The sequence below is a fragment of the Rattus norvegicus genome, chromosome 4 (genome assembly GCF_021556685.1).
Source record: "Rattus norvegicus strain SHRSP/BbbUtx chromosome 4, alternate assembly SHRSP_T2T, whole genome shotgun sequence".
NCBI lineage: Eukaryota > Metazoa > Chordata > Mammalia > Rodentia > Muridae > Rattus > Rattus norvegicus.
The window spans coordinates 134,819,168-134,840,155 of NC_141537.1; the positions used below are offsets into that span (position 1 = coordinate 134,819,168).

The following is a 20,988-nucleotide window of genomic DNA, read 5'->3' on the forward strand; positions in this document are numbered from 1 at the left end:
ACCCTGACCTTGCCTTGTTGTGATCCAGATACTTGTGATCCACCCAGGGAGACGGAATCTGTTGCTATTGCTCCTCCACAGCCTGGTCATCCCCTTTCTGGCCAACTGTTCAGGGATAGCAATGGCTCTAGTGGCTAGGGAAGGTTCATATGGCCCAATTCAACTGTTTTCAACTCTATATGGGAGGCAAGGTATGGCCCACGTCTATGTCTTCTCTGTGGACATCAGTCAAAGCACACTTTTCAACGTATAGCCTCTGGTACAAAGCCAGCTTCTGGAGCCTTACCTGTTTCACATAGGCTCTGTGGCCTGGAACTTGAACTGTAGGACTAGTATTTCCTTTTGGGCTGCCATTCCCTTAGTGCCAGCTGCCACCATTCCCAGGCAGACCCTCTCTAGACCCAGGCAGGAGAAACACAGGACCATGTGCACATACATGCACTGGAAGCTGTCTCCTGTGCCTCACCTCCCCAGTTCCAGCCCCCATGTCATGTCTCTGGACTCAGGCCTAATGGGTAGAGGAGTCTCTCTCTGTTTCAGTACTGACCAGGAAATAAAAATCCTGGCAAGAGAAAATGAAATGAAATTACAGCAGAGACAAAATGGCTTCCAATCAAATCCAGGCATTGTGGTTAACTTTCATTGGCAGGATTGGATTGGCAGGATAGAATCACCTAGGAGACCCTGGAGACACATGCTGGCTGTGTCTATGACAGAAGTTCCAGAGATGATTAAATGAGTCAAGGGAAGATAGATCCTGACTATGGGAAGTGACATCACCCAGACTCAGGGCCTGAATAGAGTGAAAGGGGAAAAGGAGAAAATGCACCCTGTCTTTGCTCCCATCTGCTAAGAAGCAAAGCACAGTTGCTGTTGCCACCATGATTCTCAGTCATGCACAGGGCCAAGAAACCATTCACTGAACCCTCTGAAACTGTGAGCCTCCCTTCTTCTTGTCATTCTGTCAGGTATTCAGATGGTGATGAGGACTCTATCTAACACGCCAGCTGTGGCCTCTACCCCCCTGACGACCCTGAATGATGTGCAAATTGTTCCAACAGGAGTCCTAGGACTCAGACACCCCAAGACAGATCTGGGGATCTGTTCTGCAAAACCCTAGCTTAAGTGTGATGTGGAGTTCTTGTTGGCGGGAATGAAATGCTGGTGACCCATGGAATACAGTGGGGTGGTTGTGATAAAGTTTGTACTGAAACCAGGTCTTAGGAGATGGATGGCCTCACAGAGGAGGGTGAGGACCAGTGTGGGGTAGTTAATGCAACCTTGGAGTCCTTATGGAAAGTGAGTGACAGGCTCTGGCCTTTCAGCCCCAGTCACTAGAGATCCAGAGAATTCCCTCGGAGAACACGAGAGGTGGCCTTACTGCAGGCACAGCTGGGGTGCGGGGTGGGGGTGGAGTGCGGGAGTGGGAATCTTATGTTTATCACTATCACAAGTTGGGGGAAAAGAGAAGGAATAGGAACACATTCCATGAGGCCAAGAAGCCTTCCTCTGCCTCAGGGTCAGCAGGAAATCCAGGCAGGACATTTGGCCTAGGACAAACATGGCCGCCAATTTGGGGAGTCTGCATTCCCTATGTAAACCTGTATGCAGGATAGTCAGGACAGTGGCTCAAAGGCAGAAGTCCAGTGTCTTGTCATTCAGGAAGTGGGAAAAGGGAAAACAAGGACACTTGAGCATTGTCTCTGGGACAGAGTCTGACCTGCAAGCCAAGAAGGCCTCAGGCAAATGGAAGGAAGCTGGTTCCCCAGTGCTCTCTTGAGATTTAGGGCACAGCTTGGAAGTCTGGTGCCTTGGGAAGCTGGTGGGACTCAGAGTTTGGAGATGGGACAGACTTCAGTGTAGCTTAAAGTACAGTGGGGACTGAGGCAGCTCATGCCGTGTATGATCCTCTGCTGGGTTGCCATGTTTGGGGACTGGAGGGAGTTGTAGCTCTAGCTGAGGGACATTTTTCTAGTGTAGGCAAGGATCAAGAAGGGTGGTGCTGAAGTTCCTCACCCAGAAGTGCCAACGAAGACACCAGATACATTAATAGACTCAACTCAGTACTGGGTGCTCTTGAGATGGGGGCTGCTGGCTAGTGTAATTCACACTCACGGTATTCGTGTGTTTCATAGACTCAAGGTGCATTCATACCTGCTGGACAACTTTGCTCTCTTCTTCTTTTTCGAGGTTATAATTTAATTTTTAATTACATTTCTCCTTTCCTTTTTCTTTCTCCAAACCTTCCTGCCTTCCCCTCTCTACTCATCTTCAAATTCATACCCTCTTTTATCATTAATTGCTGTGACACGCGCATCCCTGTGCGCTCTCTCTCTCTCTCTCTCTCTCTCTCTCCATAGTCCTAAATATTTTTAAAGAGGAATGGTCAATCCTTTTTATTTACTCATGGAAGAGGGCTCTCCTTTTAAAAATGAGATTTAGAATTTGGAAACTCAGGGCAGAGGAGTGGCTAAGGACGCTCTGCAGCTGGTCTCCTGTTTTCCCCTACTCATTACAGTACTGCTTACGTGGTGTCTTTTTAGGGGAGCAAAAGGAAAGGAGGTTATTTGAAGGGGCTTTTGAGACTGTCATCCCTTCCTAGGCAGTTTAGGGTTTACTACTGGCAGACGTGGCCGGGCCTGCACGGAAATAACCCATTACTTGTCTGCCTTGTTGTTTTAAGCAGGCCGAATCCAGACGCTTTGAGTGTTTTGCTGTGGGGGTTTTGGCAGCACATATTTCAAGGGAGAGAAAGTGGTTAACAAACAGTGGGAAAGAGCAGGCGGATTGCCTATGGAGTGGCGCGTGCATGTTGTGTATGGTTATGAATTAGAGCATTTGGAACCCTTGTGGCATTCCCGTTGACGTCCTTTACTTATTATTCATGGTTTCATTATGGTCCCTCTTATTCACATGCACACACAGCTAGAGGCAGGGGAGGTGCCTGGCTCAGTCTTAAACAACAAATCCAAACATAAACTTCACCGTGTATTTTAGAGTTATAGGTGTAGGCATTACTTTGCCCCATCAAATCTTGCCTTTCCATTTTGGCCACATAAATGGTTGTCATAGTGATTTGCTTCCTGCCCCTGTGGCTTTGATGTAGATCCAAGGCTCAGAGGGTACCCAGTGACCATAAATTCAGCTCCCAACTGTCCCCTTTGGTCTCTGAAAGTAATCAGATATGAAATCTGCCAGAAAGCAGCTCCTGTGATTCCTGACCGAGTACAAATTACATTTCAATTAGGCTAACACAGACCTTATGTCAGAGCTATGCAGAATGGGGATGGTGGTCATTCGTTTTTGTGTGAGTTGGTTAGTTGTGCATGTACAAGCATTGAGTTAGTCGAGGTCATGGCTTCCAGGATCCAGTGGTAGATGTAAATGTCTTCCTAAGAGTCTTTGCATCTCTTGTATCTGGACCAGACTCTTGAAGGAAGACATGTCTAAATATCTCTTCTAGTAGATTCTGCATTCTTCTTTCCTAGTGACATCTTGCTAATGTTATTTTGTAAAACTCTTGTGTATGTTAAGCTTGAACATCACCTTTACAGATCATTCCTTAAACGGGTGTGGGAAAACAGCTCAGCTGTTAAGAGTGATTGATACTTTGAGCCCACTTTGGGCTCCTCATAATAGACTGTAACTTTAGCTTGAAGAGATTGGGCTCCCTCTTTTGGACCCTGCAGGCACCTACACGCTCATACACATATACTTGCCTTCTCCATATACATATACTTTAAAAAAAAAAGGAATAGAAAGATGTTCTTACAATCTTTTCTCTCTTAAATGGAATGAATTAATTATAATATGGAGGCAAAGACTTCAGGAACATCTTGGTGGTTGAAAGGTCTAAGCAACTAGAGACGATATACCTTTGTAAATTGTAATTAATAGGGGAGGAGGGGCTGACTCCATGACACTTTCCCCACCCATTTGTGTGTTCCCGAAGGACAAGGTGTTTCCCTCTATCTTTCCTGGGTCTAGCTTGCATCAGAGCCAGATAGGCACCCGCCATTCAGGACGTGAAATTTAGAAGGCCAAAGATGAGCGGAGACAGCAAGTCGTCGAGATGCTTTGGCTGCTAGGAAAACAGAAGCACCCGAAGGTGACTTTATCAGTTTGCACATGCTTTCCTAACCTGCAGTTGAGAGGTAGAAAATTGCAGGGCAGACTTAGCAGGATCGTAGCTTACCCGCATCCCCCAGGTCTGGCTTCAGCATCCATTCACATCTGTGCAATCCAGTTTCCACTGCTTTGACAAAATACCTGAGAAAAATCAGCTTATAGGAGGGGCGATTTGTCTGGGATCATGGTTTCTGTCCGTGGTCGTCTGACTTAGTTATTTCTGAGCCCAAGGTGAGGCAGAATAGTGTGGTGGGAAGTAGGCTGTGGAGCCAGGCTACTCATCCCATGGCAATGAGAAATGATGGAGACAGGTAGAGCTAGAGGTAGGTGGGGGGGGGGGCAGAAGAAACAAAGGAGCGAGGAGATAAGAGGCGAAGAGCAAGATGTCTACTTCAGTGGCGTGGGTCCAGAGACCTACCTCCTTCAAGGAGCCTCCACCACCTAGTTCCCAATAGCTACAAACCTGACAGTAGATTAAGTCATTTGTCAAGATGAGAGTCGTCATGGTTCAATCGCCTCCCAAAGAATTTACTTTTGAACACTGTCGTGGTGATCATCAAGCCTCCTACACGTGAGCTTGCGGGAAGGAGGGGAGGCATTGCAGATCTTAATAGTAATGAGGCTAAGTCTGCAGAACACAAAGTGAGAAGCAAAGGGAAGATGAACACGTTCTGTTGACTCCTTCCTCTTCTTCCTTTCTGTGTTTTTTTTAAGTCCAGATAACTTCCCACACACATACCTTCCTGGATGTATCTCCTAATGTTTCACTGTAGGATTGTGTCCTAGAACTGCTTCTACTTGTAAAGTAAATAGGAAAATGAGTATCTGGTGACAGATGGTGTCTTAGTCAGGGTTTCTATTCCTGCACAAACATCATGACCAAGAAGCAAGTCGGGGAGGAAAGTGTTTATTCAGCTTACACTTCCACATTGCTGTTCATCACCAAAGGAAGTCAGGACTGGAACTCAAGCAGGTCAGGAAGCAGGAGCTGATGAAGAGGCCATGGAGGGCTGTTACTTTCTGGCTTGCTTCCCCTGGCTTGTTCAGCTTGCTCTCTTATAGAACCCAAGACCACCAGCCCAGGGACGGCACCACCCACAGTGGGCTGGGTCCTCCCACCCTCCATCACTAGTTGAGAAAATGACTTACAGCTGGGTCTCGTGGAGGCATTTCCTCAACTGAAGCTCCTTTCTCTGTGATAACTTCAGCTTGTGTCAAGTTGACACACAAAACCAGCCAGTACAGATAGTATCGCCTATGGGATAAAGGAAGAAGTGATCAATTGTTAGGTTGGGTAACCAACAGGGGTGACGGTAGGCAAAATCTTGGAAGTGAAAAGATGTCATGGCCACTGCTTTCTTCTCCAGCCTGATTCACAAGGCAGGTGGTACTGATAAGACTTGAAGACCTGCCTACATCATTTGATTGAAGTCTGAGATCTGTGTCTCAACTTCCGATTCATGATCCGAATGTCAATGGATGATGACAAACACCTGGCTTGGATCCTCCAGCTGCCACCATGAGGGCGTTGTTTGTCATTTATTAGCTCACCCAGCTCTTGCCTTCCACACTGGGGAGCCTGCTGGCTTCTCAGTGCTGAGCGTGCATATGCCGTGGCTTCCCACTTCTGCTTGAAAAGTAGCCAATCATTTCTTTCTAATTAAGGATCAAACAACATGTCAGATAGTCCCCTTCCTAAGATGTCATGGGAGATGCTGCTCATACCTGTCATGGGTGCAGATCATGTTGTCAGTTTTGGCAACTCCTTCCTGGGATAAATAATAACATTATCATAATCTTGCACCAGAGGGAGGGTGAGCAATTTGTAGAGTCCATTAAGAATTGAGCAAAGGATTGTCCTTTAATGAGATGGAGAGCGTCGGGAAGCCTGTTCATCATGCTGCTCTGTCACAGATACACAAAAGGGTTCCTGGAGGGAGGGGCTCGCACCAGTCTGGCAGACAGGGGCCGTTGTCTTGGATGCACATTTACATATTGCCATTGATCAGCTGCTGGTGAGTAGGGTGACAGGCAGAAGAGCAGAGCTGGGGCAGGGCATGTGTCTGTGCCACCCTTGATTCATTCTCTGTGGACCGAGCAGCATTATTCTCCATTTTCTCATGTGACAGAAAGAAATGGAGTCAATGGGCATATCATCTCCTTGTTGGAGAGTGACATCTCCCTCATTGCAAATCCCCAACACATTGATGGAGGAGACTTCAGATTTCAGAGATATAAATGTTTCCTGTGATTATTTCTTGAAGTGACTTACAATTCAGGAGCCCATTTTTGAATCGAAGGCTTATTGTATACCCTCCATATAACAGCACAACCATCAAGGCAATGGCACATACGGCTTGCTAACACACATGCCTTCACTAGTACCTCCACTTCTGTTACCAATATCTAAAGCTTTGGGAAGGCTGAGCTGTCCATGTCTTGAGGACAAGCTCTTCCTATGATGATCCCTTCTGTCCCAGTCTGAAATTTTTAATTATTCTTGCTATCTTTTGGGAAAAGCAGGGAGATGCTACCCTTCTCTCACAGGACACTTCAATAGTGACAAGAGTGTACTTCCCATAATCCTGCCTGTCTTGGAAAAAGAAGAGCTCCTTCGACTTTAGGATGGTCAGAAATATCCCATTATCCTGAAACTCTTTGGAAATCTATTATATTTTAAGGCCTATTATAGTATTTATTTGTGTGCATACATTTGCACATGTGACTGCAGAGACCGGAAGAGGGCATTGGATCCCCTGGTGCTGGAGTTACAGGACGAATCACCAGACATGGGTTCTAGGAATTGAACCGTGGTCCTCTGGAAGAGCACTGTGTACTCTTAACCTCTGACCCACCCCTCCAGCCTTCGCTATTACATTTTAATTTCTTTCAGTGGCTATCGAGGCATGCTTTGATCTCAGGGTCCTTTGTAGGGCAGAATATTGAGCCTCTCATCTGTCATATCAGGAGGGAATTGTACCTGCAATGGCTTGTTTTCTGAATCATCAAGGTCTTCGCTGATGTGGCCTCTGAGGGTCATCTTGGGATTTAGTATAATGTTGATACTCTCATTGAGTGAGTGCTTTTATAAGAGGGACTGAATCTTTTGTTCAGTACCAAGAGCATGTGGGCACTTAATAAGAACCAATCAATAGCTTTTGCTGATATTGGAATGTGGGCTCAGTAACTTCCCGGATCACTCCACAGGGAAGGATGTGTTTATAGCTTGTTACATTTAAAGAAGATTCAAGGGCTGCTTTCTAGACTGCCTTTGTTTGAATTTATGCAGGGTGTGACACTCACCCATGTAAGGTGGTAGCTGGGCGTCTGGAGGATTCCTTGCCCTTCTACCGTAGATGCTGCTAATAGTTCTAATTTGTCTCATATGCCACTGCTGGGGAGGGGCAGGCTGGAGGTTTTTCTAAGCCTGTCAGCCCTCCACATTGCCTTAAGCCCACACTCTGCCTCCTTCATGTATTTCCAAGAACTTACAGGGTGCTGGCTATTCCATACTTGAGGGAACCTTTCTTTCAGAGAAGACAGAATTCTGGGAAGCACCAGCTCTTGTCACCATAGAAGCTGAGAACAGAGCCATTTACATTTACTGTAAAGGGTCTGCTAAAGTAACTTTTATTTGCTTGGTGTAGTTGCTGTCTTTGAGGCTTACTGCCTAGGTCTGCTAACCTAGCCCTAACTTAGCTTCTAGCATCCATACAATCAAATCTAGGGCTAGAATGTTTTCAGTCTTGAAACATGCTGCTGAATAAGCTCACTTTTTCTAGTCCTTCCTGAGCTCTGGCTGGCTGGCTTGACTCAGCTGTTCTGACTTAAACTCCTCTGCAAGCTGACTGACTCAATCTTGTTTCTCCTTTGGCCTTTGACTTTTTGCTCTGCTTGACTTCAAACTAAATCTGGCAATCAGTTCTAATCTTCCAGACCCATCTCATTGACTGGCTTGTACTGTCTTCATCTGTGTCTAGCTTGTTCTCTCTTCGACCTGTTTCTGTAAAACTCTCTCGGTAAAACTGCCTCTTTCTCTCTCTGCATTGCTCTCTCTTAAGTTACCTTCCTTTCCTCTCTCTTCTCGCAAGAGTTGGGCATATCCCATTCTGTCAAATCTTTCTCTGCCACTCAATTAGACATCGCTTTCAAACATGGCTGCTTCTTTCTACAAGCTAACTTCACCTTCGTTGTTTGGGATTAAAGGTGTGTGCTAAGGGCTGAGGCGCACCACAACTAGAAACAGGGTTTTCCAGGATCTTGCACAATCTCAGGGTTCACAGTGTGATCCAATATCTTGCAGCAGAGCCCAGCTCATTGGCTTGCAGCAATGGAGGGAGCAGTGAGCACAGCTGACATGCTGTGCACTAAGACACCACTTCTCTTCACCATCTCAGCTTCCCCCACATAGGGGAGCCTTCCTGTGGTCTTTCTTTCCATGGCTTTGAACACCCACACGCCATCACTTCCTCTCCTCCTCCTGCGTTTGAATCCATGCAGAAATGTGTGGAGTGTCTTCTGGGCCATGGGGCACAGGAGAGATGCTGGGGTGGACACCAGGACTGACATCATGAACCTATTAGTCTCTACACAGCAGGGAGGGGACGAATTAACACATTGCCCATTTACTGGCTGTGAGGACAGTGAGAGGGGCTACCTGGGTTCTTTAAACAAAGGTGACTATCTGCTCTACCTCACCTCCCAGGTCACCCAGGGAAGCCCTCAACCCCTCTTCTTATTCATTCATTTGCTAGCTTTCTTTTTGGATTGCATCAATCTAGAGATGGTTCTAGTTTAGGGCCCTTGACTTTGTGTCCAAAGAGGTCATCGGAATCCATGGAGAAAGCATAGACACTCTCCTTATAGCCACTTGACACTGCTCTTAGGGGAAATTGTGATTTTATTTAAAGTGCATTTATCTCCTTGAAACACTGGCTTGTTCCCCTGCCCACCAATACCTGGGCCACGCAGACTGTGTGTGGGGAGGTTGTTTTGCATTGGCCACTGGGAGAATATGGGCTAGCAAGCCATCACGTGGTGACATAGCGTCTTCTTTACACAGCTCATGGCACATTGTTTCATTTCTTTATTTGCTTGTTTGTTTGAGACAGGGTCTCATCTGTAGCCGAAGCCAGCCTGTAACTCACTACATAGCCTCAGACTGGCCCTAAACATGGAGCAGCCTTCCTATCAGCCTTACTGCTGCTGCAGTCATAGGCATGAGAAACCACACCAAGATGCTATGCTTCTTATCTCATTATTACTTCCTCCCTTCTTCCTCCCTCCTCCCCTCCCTCCTCCCTCCTCCCCTCCCTCTTCCCTCCCTCCTCATCTCTTTTCTTTAATCCTTTTCCAAATGGTAAAAGCCGTATAACTGTAAGCACCATCTATAAATGGACATTCCTGATAGAGTCTAGGAGGAAACCCTACTGGGCACTGATGTGACTTGGTTACTTCCTCCTTTACCCCGAAGTAAACCCTGGGCTTGGAGGCTTTGAATGTGGAGGTAAAATTATAGAACCTTTCGTTCTGTTTACAATGTTGTTTTAATTAGTCTTGGCATGTGTATGCGTGTGTACATGGTATATGCATGGGTGTTCATATTTGTGTGCAGGCATGCTTTTGTGTGCCCATGTGAAGGGCAGAGGTCAACTTTGAGTGTCTTCCTCTATTGGTCCACACATTGTTTTGAGCCAGGATTGTCACTGAAATAAGAAACTCTCCATTTCAGTTAGGCTATTGGAAGCAAACCCCTGGGATCTGCCTGTCTCTATCCCCGACTCCCTCCGGTGCTGGGGTAAGAGGTGCACACCATCAACTCCTGACTTGACCAAACTGGATTCCCAACTCAGGTTCGTATGCTCGTTCAGCAAATAATTCATCCACTGAGCCATCTCCCCAGCCTTACCAGCTTATTTTGAAGACTATCTAATATAATACATATTATATTAGATATTATATATCAATATTATACATTATATATCGATAAGTTCACATTTCTTTCAAAGTCTAACTAGCTCTATTTTCAAACTTTACAGATGATATAATATACTAGGGTGGGTGCCAGGACAGAATAAAATCCTGCTCTGATTGGAATGAAGAAAACATAAATATCTCACTCAGGTGTGTCTCCAGAGACCTGGGCAGGTCCCTAAGAGGACAAAGGAGAAGATCTGGGAGTCCAGACTGGAAACCTGGCTTGAAGCCAGGTCTTTCCATCCACCATCCACCTAGCCTCGGGGAAGTTGTTTTTCTCTCTGAGCCTTGGTTTTTCCTCCTGCATGTGTTGATGAACACACAGCTGCTCTGAGAATGCAATACGAAGAAGCTTTAGAAAATTCTAGGGGGTAATATAGGATGAGTGTTGGTTATGAAGTTGGAATTGTGTCAATTAATAAATTAATCTATGACAGGGTCTCATAGATTCAGCTGCACAGTGGAGGGTTTCAGCTCCACTATGCAGCTGAGAAGTAGCTTGAACTTCTCTCTCTCCCTCCACTTTGCCATAGCTGGGATTTAGAGGCAGGAGCCACTGTGCCCAGTGGCAACATTGTATGGAATTAGGAAGTTATAAATTTTATAATGAAATATGTGACTGCATAGTCAACAGTGAAGGAGACCACAGCATGGCCTGGACACTTACAGAACAGAAATTATTTCCCAAAGATTCTTGGAGTTTGAGCTTGAGTGGGTAGCACAGGCATGGCTTGGGGGATGGGCACAGTAGAGGGGTTTGACTATCGGTCCTCATATTTACTAGGGACTGGAAACAGATTCACAAAAATGATAGGAAAAGTGTAAGCGGAGATAGGAAAAGAGCTTATGTGTTAGCCTGGGAGACAGACATGGGTACATGTCCTCTGGACAGAGGGCCTGCTCTTCTGTTCAGGGATTCTTGGCTGATATGATCAGACAGATAAACTCATCACCAAGCCTGCTCAGTTTATAGCAGCCATAAAAGGGCTTCATCCCTCCCAGTTCTAGGAGGTCCTTTTATAATAGTGATCTGTCTTCCCGGTTTACATCTCAACCTAAACCCTTTCTTTTCCACACTATCTAGCAGTCTCAGGAGCTCTGAAGGATGCTGGGCTTCTGGAAGTGAACTTGGGTTCAAGCCCTCAGTTTCCCTCTCTCCCCTGGTCATCACTCACCTTCTTCTTGGCTCTCAGGGGAGACTTCTTTGTTCCTAAAAGGAGATGTGTGTTCTCTTATAACCATTGCTATTTTTCTCCCATGATCCTTATTTGATAAGGTAGGGAAGGCCAGACTCAGCTCCGTATTAGATGGCAGGCTCATTCCTTTATATTTCTGGCTCACTGTGAAAGTGTTAGGATGGAGCATAGGAAAACGGTTCTGTTTGCTTTTAGCAAAGCACTATTGGTGCAAAGGCAGCTTGACGGGCTGGACAGCTTCACCAGCCTTTTGCCTGTCTCCTGCTCCGAGACAGGGACTTTCTATGGATGTTCTAGTCTTTTTTTGTCCTAAAACCATCTTTAGTTTGTCCCTTGTCCCCAGTGGCATCCTCAACAGGAGCTATGCAAAACTTACTTTTATTTCTTGAATAGTCTTCGTTCCTGCTCTATTCTCAGATTTGCCATGAAGTGCCTGTTCCCCAAACCCTGCTCTGCCTCAAGGATTGACTTACCTGGTTAGCTCATTCTGGTCTCTGGAGTCACAGAACTACTAGAAGGCTCACTTGGAAAATACAAGAAAATATTTGGGATCCTTTTTCCCAGCATGCTCATAAAGGACTGTAAAAATTATTTAACCCAATCTTGGTGTGTGTGTGTGTGTGTGTGTGTGTGTTTCTGTGGGTGTGTGTGTTTATGTGTCTGTCTCTGTGTGTGTGTTTGTGTGTGTATGGGTGTCTGTGTTTCTGGGGTGTGTATGTGTGTCTGTGTTTCTGGGGTGTGTGTGAGTGTGTATGTGTCTGTGTGTGTGTGAGTGTGTATGTGTCTGTGTGTGTGTGAGTGTGTATGTGTCTGTGTGTGTGTATGTGTGTGTGTGAGTGTATATGTGTCTGTCTTTCTCTGGGTGTGTGTGTGTGTGAGTGTATATGTGTCTGTCTGTCATTCTCTGGGTGTATGTGTGTGTATGTGTATGTGTGTGTATGTGTGTGTACATGTATGTGTGTATATGTGTGTGTGTATGTCTGTCTCTCTCTCTCTGGGTGTATGTGTGTGTGTATGTGTGTATGTATGTATATATGTCTGTCTGTCTCTCTGGGTGTGTGTGTGTGTGTATGTGTATATGTGTGTATGTGTGTGTGTATGTGTCTGTATGTCTCTTTCTGAGTGTGTGTGTGTGTCTGTCTGTCTCTCTCTCTGGGTATATGTGTGTGTGTGTATATCTCTTTCTGGGTGTATGTGTGTGCGTGTGTGTGTGTGTGAGTGTGCACATACACTCAGCAAGTGTGGAGATAAGAGAACAATTTCATGAATAAATCTTCACCTTCGATGTTTGAGGCAGGTCTCTTATTGTTCACCTCAGGTTAGCTGACTCAGTGTCTGAGGATCTTCCTGCCTCTGCCTCTGTCTTGATGTAGAAGTGTTGTAATAACAAACATGTACTACCATGTGTCTGGATTTACATGTTGCTAGGGATCTGAACTGAGGACCTCAAGCTTGTATTGCCAGTGCTATTCCCACTGAGCCATTCCCCTTACCCCAAAGACTATGATTATTTATCAGGGAACCATGGCAACTCGTATCTGCCTATTGCTTGCTCATTTATCTCCAGCCCTGATGAGGTCAAGGGAAGTTATTGTGTTCACAGCTCCATCTGTCATGCCCAGAAATAATATCTACAACTAGTGTGTGCCCAACAAATACTTAATAAATGAATGAATGAAGTAATGAGTACTTGTGGGGGTTGTTATTATATGGGTTGATTTTGAGTCGATTCCCTTGTTGTATGGCCTCATTTTCACCCATGAGATAGCCCACTAAAGATGCAGTGACAATAAAATACAAGCCTGGGTTTCATGTCATCCCCATGGCCCAAGGTGTCTCTGATATCATGGGATCTTCCTGTTGACATGGCAACCGATTTAACTCAAAGAGGTACAGAGGGGTCATTTTCCAAGAGGAAAACTCCTTGAGGCTGATTCCATGGCATTGAGAGTAGAATAAACCGACTCAAACCAGACTGAGACTGACCCAAGGATATGTTAACTCTTTAGTTCTTGGTTCCTCATCTTGGAATATTGCTTAGCTCGTAATGGGCATGAATATTAATTACTGTGTCTAGAAGTGAAGCATAATTAAGACGGACAAAGGTGACTGTGGAAGGATCCCCAGAGCAGTCGTCTTATGCTGTATGTGAACGGAAAGCTCAAATTAATTTTGAACATCAGCAACTGGGCGTCAGTGCCGAGCATTGAGTGTGTCCTCACTGCACGTGACTGTGTCTCAGTGAGCGATGGGATTAGTGGCCTGCGAAAGCACTTCCTCATTCTTCCCTCTCCTGAAGCATCAGAGAAACAATGGAGTTCAGACTTCATAGTATAGTAGCAAATGGAGTGCTACCCTCATCCTTGCTGTCTTGGGAAGTCCTTGTCAAAAGGCACTTCTAACCCATCTCCCATCAACTTACCCATTTCTGCCATCTCAGATGCCCTGCTTCTGGGTAACCCTAGTCACCAGACTTACCCTGTTAGCAGGGACCATGGCAGACAGGTAAGAGGGTTGGAGTTGAGGTTGAAGATCAACCTGTGCTTTCCAAATTCCCCTGACACTTATAACAGTCATGATCTGACACTGACCTTAGTCATGATGTACCGTGACACATCAGCCCTGGAGCCATTTTGAATTTTGATTTTCTGGCTTCAAAACTGAGGCTACTTTAGGGGTACTGTGAGAGTATATAGCCGGCATCCTTCATCCCCAAAGAAGCACTTCCAGCTAGTCAGATGGCTTGGATATTTAATCCTGTTGACGTCTCTTTGGAATCACCTTCAGAATTAACAATGTGACACTGGGCTTGGTTTTCATGGAACTCACATGAGAATTTGATCCTTTAAATGAATATGTTATAACTGGAATATTCTCTGCCTTAGGGGAGAATAGACCTCAAGATTTGGGGAAGTGAATGATATTGAAATAATTATAGAACTTATCAAATTTCATGATTATACTCACAATAATGAGAATGGGATCATGAGTATAGAACTTTAGCCCGCATGTTTGTATATGCAGCTCCATGCATATGTATATATTCTGATATATGTAATGTGTTGACATGTGGTACAATATAGTGTCTATCTAAGATATGTACACCTATATACATATATGAGCAGCATGATAATTTAGTCCTTTAAAACATTTGTCACCTGCCAACTATATAAATGACTTAGAACAACCCTTTGGACTTGTAAATTATGCTGGGGACTGACGGTAATGTGAGTGTGATCAGCCGTTTTGACCTCTCCCATTTTGCCCCAGTTGATGGATCAGTCTGTCATGACATCACTCGCCAGACATCCACAGCCTTACAAATCACTCTGTTGCCACACGCTGTGTGTAATTACAATGGGGTAATTTTAAAACTGAATTATTGGCAGGACTTACAGGTATGGTTGTATAAGGACGTCAGCTTGCTCCAAAGCATCTATAAGGAGAAGAGCATCGACAAAGCATCTATTTCAGTGTGCCAGGAATTCATGCTTTTATGCTTGAAGAACTACTGAATCCGGCTGAGAACAGCAGAAGCCCATGGTGTCCTGGACGGAAGTTGCTCTCCCCAGTTCAGCTGAGGTGAGTTGTGTGGTCACATTAATGGGGGTTATAGATTCTTCAGAGAAACACAATCAGTATGGAGGATCTTCCTGCTCTTTCCTCTCCAAAAAGATTTAATATAAGGAACACGTTGAATCTTAGATAGTTACGAGATCCCTCAGGTTGTGACCTGTAATCTAAAGAACTGGGAAGGCTCATGGTGCAGACTGAAGGCCTGGGAGCCATGGACCATCTTGGTGAAGATGTTGATTTGAATCTGAAGATTTGTGCTCTGGGATCACTGGAGACAGAGATCAATGTTTTAATTGACCAATTAGACAAAATGCAACCTTCATCATTTTTACTCGATCCAGAACCTAATGTATGTGGGTGACACCCACCCATATTGAGGAGGACCATCCCCTTTACTCAGTTCACCAATTTTGAAAGCCAATCATTTTCAGAAGCATCACACCACACACACACACACACACACACACACACACACACACACACACACACACACACACACAGAGTTTAAAGAGATATTAGGTTTTCTATGGCCCAGTCAATTTGACATATCAAATTATCCTCACCAGGGAATGCTAGGTTTGGAACAGTGGGTCAGGCAGTGGTGTTTCTGTGGAAAGTGGTCACCTGGGTAAGCAGTATAGACAGAGCCCCAGTAGCTTTGGTACCGTCATGTTTGGGAATGCCGATTTAATACTATACAGTTAAGACCAGAGAGAATATAAGCTGCTCAATACACCGTGCCTAACCCTGGAACTTTGCATATTATAAATTTGGAGAGTCTATAACTTAATCATAACAATCACAATGATGGGAACTAGTGAAGGAGGAAGTAAGTTTCAGCATGTGTATTTACACATATATACACGCAGAATGAGATGTGTTTATATATAAGTGTGTATACATACACATGTGGAAGAATTGTAATTTAGTACTTTAAAATATTTGTCACCTGCCAAAATATAAATGACTTAGCACAACCCCTTAAGATGACCGTGGTGCTGGAGTTATAGGAAGGGTCTAACAGCAAGCAAAAGCAAAAACCAGGCCGGACTTGAGAACAGGTTCACTTTAAATGCTAGCTCCTGTCCTTTGCCACCAGCACAGGGTAGATTTGGTGCCTTTGCCACTTGAGTTCACCACCATTTTGTTGTGATTAGCTGACCACTGAGCTTTACAGGTGTGGTAGGAACCCACGTACCTGAGTGTGGACCCCAGTGACAATACACTGCAGGAGAATTTTACAGATCTAGACAAAGTTACTCATTGGACAAAAAGAGACAAAAAGATGCAACACCAGAATCCAGGATTGGTACTGAGTATTGTCTGTAATGTGTGGTTTTCAGAACCATTGGTGAGACACGCAGAGAAGGGGGAAAGTGTTTGGGAGAAGCCACAGTTAATAGAAATGATCTCTGGATGTCTCAAGATTCAGGAGTTAGCAAAGATTTCAAAGCTGTTGTTATAAGCTACTTTACAAGGAAAGAATGTGTATTTTAGCTTGGTGGCAGTCTCTGGGGTGGGGCAGGTCATCAGAAATAAGAGTACACACATATATGTATGTCTGATCTGCTAGCCTCTATCTTTTTATAAAGCCATCAGTAATGAGAATAATTGAGAATAATTCAAGTGCATTGCATATATGCATAAAAGTGCTATAAAGACACTTGTTGGTTTATCTAATTAAATACATTTATAAAGTGGTTTGGGACCAAAAGCCAAGAGTATTCAATAACAACGGGTCCTCTTTATGACCTTTTTTAAACCATCACTTCTCAAAGGTCCATCTCCAAACACCATGGTCGGATTCAGTTTCTACCCTTCAAGGACCTCGCACAGGGGACTAAATTTCAACACAGGAACTCTGCATTCACTGCCACTAAGCCATAGCAGCAACTGAAGTCTGATAATCCTGAGTCAGCAAAATTAAAATCATAAGATAGTAAGTATGAAAAGGTAGCATGGGCATTCTGAAGTTGAGGAGAACTCAGGCATCAACCACAGACTCCCACCAACTCACACAGATGAGGATCTGGGATAAACAGAGCAAAGATACCTGAGTATATTACACAGTATCTGAAAATATCGAATTTGATTAAAGATACACTTAGCAAGCTTGGCATGCCCCACGTAGGCTAAACGTGAAATTATGGTTTATATACAACATAGTCAGACCCTTAAAAGTAAAAGGTGAAAACCTTGAATGGTAAGGAAAAGAAAGCTCACCACATCCGTAGGCACATCGGCATGATTGGTGGCCAATCCGTCTAGAACAAGGGACCCCAGCGCAGTGTCATGAGAGAGTCAGGATGTAGACAGACAAACACAATGAAAGTGAGGCTGTGCTAGCAACAAACCTTACCGCTCTTTATTCTTTTCATTAGACTCATTTCTACTCATCTTTCTGAATCAGGAGTCACACTTTCAAGGGGTGTTCTGTGTCTAACGCACCTAAGGGTGGTTAAGAAAGAACAGAGGAATGGAAACAAAAGAAACAGGAAAACAAGTACAACGGCCGATGTCTGTCCAATCAAATCAATAAGCCATTATATGGGAATGCTGTGAATACCTGAATGAGAGAGCAGACGTTGAGTTAGCTTTGTAAGAGAGCAAGGTAATGTCTCAGTGCACAGTAAGTGCAGTTGATAGAAAAAAAATACAAATCAAGATAAAAACTATTATGCTGCAGAGAACACTAATGAATAAAATAAAAATCTAAGAGAAAATAGTTGCAAATCTTTAATCTGAGAAGAAACTATATGCAAAATGTATAAAGAATTCTTATGATTCAATAACAATAAGACACATGAGCCAATTTAAAAGACAGAAAAAGATTGGAATAAACATCTCACTGAAAAATATAGTTAATCAGCACATAAACATATGTTCAACATCATTAATCTTCACAGAAATTCAGATTGAAATTACCATTAGGACCTACTATGCATTCCTAAGACAGGTATAGTAAAAAGCTGTACTATTCCAATTTTGACAATGTGTGGAAAGACTCAAGTATCATACACTTCTATTGGGAATATAAAATGGGATGGCCCTCAAGAAAACATTTGGTAGTTTCTTAAAAAATTAAAAATGGTTGACTCTATTACTCAGCCCTATCCCTAAAAAACACTCAGAAGAAATAATACTACAAGATCATATAAAGATATACAATCAGGATAGGATTATTTATGACAAATTCAAATAGGTTTATGAGGGGGCAAACAGGGAAACATAATATGGTGTATTGACATAATTCGCAGAATTTGGAAATACCAACAGATGTTTCCATGGGAACGAGCCTCAGAGATCATGATAAATAAGAGCATCCTCCAGAGTAAGAACTTGGGCTGAGTGATTCCAGCAGCGGAGAAGCTGGAAGAGGTAAGTTTAATGGAGATGGAAAACAGCACGGTTGCCTTAGGTGGGGGAAGGGAGTGGGGACTGACTAAGTGCATGGAGAACAGAGAAGCTTTGGGGGTGGCCTATGGGTCTTATGGAACATAGTCTATACACTAATAAGGTCACTTTAAATGAGAGTGAATCTGAAAATACCAAGTAGTCATCCTAAAGTTTTATTGCGCAACCCAGGTAAATGCTTCTTTTTAAACAAACGATGTGCTACAAGTCACTGAAGAAGCAGTCTTGTAGGCTTAGATTTGTTTCAAAACCTACTTTTAATAAGGGTTCTCAAATGCTTTGAGCCCTCTTCTAGCCCACTGTCCAGAGGTAGGGGAGAAAAGACGGTAAATAGGACAAGGGGACGTGGCCCTGTTTAGAAGTAGTTCTTTAGGGCGATTCCATCTCCATTTGTCTCGAATCCTCAGTGACGACACAATCCAGCAGAAATAGCCAGGCCTCTGACAAGTCGGTGGGAGCGATTAGGACCAGCCAGGACCCTAGGAGAAGTTCTCTGCCGAGTGTGCCTCTCACGACAAAGAAGACCAGCAAAGACGTGAACCCAATGAAGTGTTGCAAAGCTGTCTCTGCAAGCACCCAGTCACGGTCCATTGAGTCTTATGTATACTCTCTCCAAACATGTGTCCTCCCACGGGCCTTGCCTCAGCAAAACGCCATGTAAATCTGCATCACATGATATATCCGGAAACTTTCGCTTCCCAGTCTGAAATAACTATTTTCACTCTCTAGCCATAGCCCTCTGAATGTACCCCATCTTGTCTGAAATGAATACTTTAATGTATTATTTACTTTACTTGGTAATTATGGTTTTGCATGCTGTATTACCTACTCTGGTGACACTGAACAAAGGCCTGAGAGGAGCAACTTGGAGGAAGAAAGGTACATTTTGGCTTATGGTTTCAGTCAGTCACGGTGAGGAAGGCAGGGCAGAGTGGCTCTATTCATGGTGGCAGGAGTGTGAGGTGATGGCTTGTTTACGTGGTGGCAGACAGGAAACAAAGAGAGTAGGCAGCACTGAGACAAGCAGACAGAGGGGATAGTTTAGTAACCAGGACTCTACTTATTTTGGGTTCTGCACATACCTTTCTTTTAATAATGCACGTGGCAGCCCAAAAGCCTTACCTACGGGTACCAGGCACGCACACATGCAGTACTACGTACTGAGCAATGCACCTAGCATCTGTTAGTGACCTAGGACCCTCATCTGCACCAAGCTACATACACGCCCCAGTTTGAACAGTCAGTCTCTCTCTCCTTATTAGCCATCAAACTTAGACAGATTATATTCCATTGTGCTCTGCTTATCAGGAATGAAGTCAGCTTGAACTGGCTTTGGTTGCATGTACAATGTAAAACTGCTCTCAAGTAAACTTTAAGGGATCGTCCTCTATTTATTATCTTATGCCTGTGCATAATTAGGTATGCCTATGATTAAAATCAGGTGTATTATGGGAAGAGACACACATAGTAGAAAAATGATTGTATGATCCAATCTATTAATATACATACTACACTCTTAGGAACCAAACTCTTCCTTTTCTGAGCCCCCTTTAAAAAGCCCCAGGTCTGTGTTGATGACTGTGGCCTGTGTTTCCACCAGAGACCATGTGGATGTCCACGGTCTATGCTGTGGCCTGAAGCCATGTTAGTGTCCCTGGGCAGTGCAGCCACCAAGGGCCATGTTGATGTGAATAGCCATGCTGAGGCCTGAGGTCTGTGGTCTGTGCTGCCCCCGAAGCCAGGGCTGTGTTTGTGGTCTGTGCTGTGGCCCGGAACCACAGGGAAGCCCATAATCTGAGCTCTCGCTGACCACAAAGAGCAAGGAAGTTGGTTTTGCAGTGCTATCGATGACTGCCGATGCATAGTTGAAAAGGGACATGGAAGGCTTCTGTGACAACCCCTACCCCGACACCTCCCCAGCCCCCAAGAAAAGTAGCAGCTTAAACGGGAAGATATTGAAGAGAACTCTTACAACGTGCAATAAGAATGCTGAAGTTAGCCCTCCACAGTAGACGGCGCCAGGCAGGGCTGCAGGATGACAACGACTGCGTTCTATTTGGGGGCAGGCCCCTGAGAGTTTGACCATGCTCCATCTAGTTTATGGATAACATGGATTGGGTTTCTTTTTTCTTTTTAAGTTTAAATTTAAATTTTTTTCTGGAGGGTGATCACAGGGGTTGGAGTGGGGCAGGCACAGCAGGGCACTGAGAAATAAATGTGATGGGGTGCATGATGTGAAATTCTGGAAGAACCAATAAAAATAATATGTTAAAAAAGAGAGTCCCAAACAATAACCAGGGCTCGTGAGTATCTTTACTGTATATCTCACCGCTTCCTTGCACTGTATTCTGATCTCTATGTGTTGTTTTCAAGAAAGGATTGCTTTCAGTAAAGTTTCTTCTCGACTTTGCAATTGGTGTGAGGTTTTAGTTTGTTTTTTGAACAAAATACAGACAGTCTGGAAACACCTGGACACCACAGTGTCCAGAACCTGACCTGAGCCAGGGGCCTATGCCCCTAGTAATCTGCTTAGGATATCAGCCATGCATGCCTTGCTCAGACTCCCAAGGCATTTAAATAGTGCCCCGAGCTGGGAGCCAACTACTAAAATCATGAGCCTGTGGGAAACGTTCCAGACTCAAGCCACAACATTCTCCCAAAGCCCATTTCATCATGCAGAATGTGTTCAGTCCAGTTT

General features: G+C 44.4%; 1 long non-coding RNA gene across 9 annotated transcripts in view; it reads left to right on the plus strand.

Annotated features, from left to right (window-relative positions):
- LOC102555697 (uncharacterized) overlaps positions 1-19,071 on the plus strand; it is a 61,302-nt gene extending 42,231 nt beyond the window's left edge. For 3 of the 9 annotated variants that reach the window (XR_015686089.1, XR_015686094.1, XR_015686097.1), the window contains exons 4-8: positions 14,690-14,882; positions 16,655-16,815; positions 17,258-17,487; positions 18,134-18,254; positions 18,698-19,071. This is a non-coding gene — a long non-coding RNA (uncharacterized LOC102555697). The remainder of the gene's footprint in view (positions 1-14,689; positions 14,883-16,654; positions 16,816-17,257; positions 17,488-18,133; positions 18,255-18,697) is intronic. The other 6 variants (XR_015686095.1, XR_015686091.1, XR_015686096.1 and 3 more) reach the window with 3 other exon arrangements.
- Positions 19,072-20,988: the final 1,917 nt, after the last annotated feature.